Below are 2,896 nucleotides of genomic sequence, written 5' to 3'. Positions count from 1 at the left end.
AAAGACGATCACAGAGGCCGGTTGCCAGCGCTAAAAACAATCGCAAAGGCCTCCAGCCAAAACGATCGCAAAGGCCCGTCGGATCCACCAAAGACGATCGTCCTTTGGGATCGTTTTGGCCGGGGGAGTTAAGGGAAACGATTGGGTTGCCTCTGGGCCAAAACGATCGCAGAGGCCCGTCGGATCCACCAAAAACGATCGCAGAAACCTCCAGCCTAAAACGATCGCAGAGGCCCCTGGCCAAAACGATCCCAAAGGCCCGTCGGGTCCACCAAAGACGATCGCAGAGGCCGGTTGCCAGCGCTAAAAACAATCGAAAAGTCCTCCGGCCAAAACGATCGCAAAGGCACATCGGATCAACCAAAGACGATCGCAGGGGCCAGTTGCCGTTGGCCAAAACAAACTCAGGACTCCGGCCAAAACGATCGCAAAGGCCCGTCGGATCCACCAAAAACGATCGCAGAGGCCGGTTGCCAGCGCTAAAAACAATCGAAAAGTCCTCCGGCCAAAACGATCGCAAAGGCACATCGGATCAACCAAAGACGATCGCAGGGGCCAGTTGCCGTCGGCCAAAAAGATCGCAAAGGCCCATCGGATCCACCAAAGATGATCGCAGAGGGCTCCAGCCCAAAACGATCGCAAAAGGCCCATCAGGTCCACCAAAGACGATCGCAGAGGCCAGTTGCAGTCGGCCAAAACGATCGCAGAGGCCCCCGGCCCAAAACGATCGCAGAGGCCCGTCGGGTCCACCAAAAACTATCGTAGAGGCCGGTTGCCAGCTCTAAAAACAATCGCAAAGGCACAACGATCGCAAAGGCCCATCATGTCCACCAAAGACGATCAGAGGCCAGTTGCAGTTGGCCAAACGATCGCAGAGGCCCATCGGATCCACCAAAAATTATCGCAGAGGCCGGTTGCCAGCACTAAAAACAATTGCAAAGGCCTCCAGCCACAACGATCGCAAAGGCCCATCAGGTCCACCAAAGACGATCGCAGAGGCCAGTTGCAGTTGGCCAAAACGAACTCAGAGGACTCCAGCCAAAACGATCGCAAAGGCCCATCGGTTCCACCAAAAACGATCGCAGAGGCCGGTTGCCAGCGCTAAAAACGATCGCAAAGGCCCATCGGTTCCACCAAAAACGATCGCAGAGGCCGGTTGCCAGCGCTAAAAACGATCGCAAAGGCCCATCGGATCAACCAAAGACGATCGCAGAGGCCAGTTGCCGTCGGCCAAAACGAATTTAGAGGACTCCGGCCAAAACGATCGCAAAGGCCCATCGGATCAACCAAAAACGATCGCAGAGGCCGGTTGCCGTCGGCCAAAACGAATTTAGAGGACTCCGGCCAAAACGATCGCAGAGGCCCGTCGGGTCAATCAAAAACGATCGCAGAGGCCGATTCCCAGCGCTAAAAACAATCGCAAAGGCCTCCAGCCAAAACGATCACAAAGGCCCATCGGATCCACCAAAGACAATCGCAGAGGCCGGCGCAAAGACGATCGCAGAGGCCGGCGCAAAGACGATCGCAGAGGCCGGCGCAAAGACGATCGCAGAGGCCGGCGCAAAGACGATCGCAGAGGCCGGCGCAAAGACGATCGCAGAGGCCGGCGCAAAGACGATCGCAGAGGCCGGCGCAAAGACGATCGCAGAGGCCGGCGCAAAGACGATCGCAGAGGCCGGCTGTTGGAAATTGATGGGAGTCAGTAGACTTGATCAGTAATAACCCGGCTCAGCCCCTCCCATCCAGCGCAGCTCTGTGTACATTTAAAGGGATCCTCCATGTGCGACGTCACAGAGCCGCCAAATTCACAGCAAGCCAATAGAGAGCGGAGGAGGGCGTGTCCCGGGGCTCGTCGGTGGGCGTGCCCCCAGCGGCTCAGAATGTGGGCGTGGCTGTGACGGTCGGAGGGGGGTGTGTGCCTTGGTGGGCGGGGCCTGGAGTGAACATGCCTGTGTCATGGAGTGTGGGGGAGCCCACGCCCCCCTCGGCGGATAAACAAGGGGGGCGCCCCCCGTCCTCCTCTCCCCATCATATGTGTACATGTGTCCCGTCCCCACCCCCCGCCATACACCGATCACCGTGCACCCCGCCCCCCTCCTCCCACCGGAGCGGTACAGAGATGGCGGGATGCACGCTCCTCTTACCTGCAGCCTGCACACACACACACGTCCGATCTGTGTCCGGTGTCGGTCCTCTCTCTCTCCCCGCGGGTGAAGGTGTACGTCTGCGGGATCCCGAGCCTTACATGTCCGTAGCGCCCCCTCCCGCTAACAGCCTCTCGTCTCCGCCTCGCCTCCTCCTCCCGCCGGCCGGGTTACAGCCGATACAGCTCTTACTTGTAAACAAGCTGCCCACATGCTCGGCCCTCCGCCGCTGATTGGTGGCCGGGGACCCGCGGAGGACACGCCCCCCCTCCCAGCACAGGACACGCCTACTCCCACCCCTCCCCGCTCATACACATTACACATCAGCGGGCTGAGGGGGGACACGCCCCCGCCTCGTCCATAGACAGCGAAGCTGGGGAAGACACGCCTCTCCCCCTTCCTCGTACATAGACAGTGCGCTGAAGGGGGGACACGCCCCCGCCTCGTCCACAGACAGCGAAGCTGGGGAAGACACGCCTCCCCCCTCCTCGTACATAGACAGCGGGGCTGAGGAAGACACGCCCCCCCTCTCGTACATAGACAGCGAACTGAATAGGGAGCACGCCCCCGCCTCGACCAAAGACAGCGGGGCTGAGGAGGACACGCCCCCTCTTTCCCTATACACATCATTCAGCGGGCTATGAAGACACGCCCCCTCCACCGTACACATAGCGGGCGGAGGAGGACACGCCCCTTACCCCGTATACATAGCGGGCTGAGGAGGACACGCCTCCTCCCGAGTCCCAATACAC

At 60.0% G+C, this 2,896-nt stretch overlaps 1 protein-coding gene across 2 annotated transcripts in view; it reads right to left on the bottom strand.

Annotated features, from left to right (window-relative positions):
- The window catches only part of ZNF395 (zinc finger protein 395), a 42,759-nt gene extending 40,383 nt beyond the window's left edge, over window positions 1-2,376 (bottom strand). The window contains exon 1 of one of the 2 annotated variants that reach the window (XM_040348122.1): window positions 2,145-2,376. The gene's annotated coding sequence lies outside the window, so the exon portion shown is untranslated. The remainder of the gene's footprint in view (window positions 1-2,144) is intronic. The other variant, XM_040348123.1, reaches the window with a different exon arrangement.
- Between the last annotated feature and the right edge of the window lie 520 nt (window positions 2,377-2,896).

This window comes from Rana temporaria, chromosome 4 (genome assembly GCF_905171775.1).
Source record: "Rana temporaria chromosome 4, aRanTem1.1, whole genome shotgun sequence".
Lineage (NCBI taxonomy): Eukaryota > Metazoa > Chordata > Amphibia > Anura > Ranidae > Rana > Rana temporaria.
Note: the sequence above shows the minus strand (reverse complement) of the source record. Positions and strands in the feature narration are given on the sequence as shown.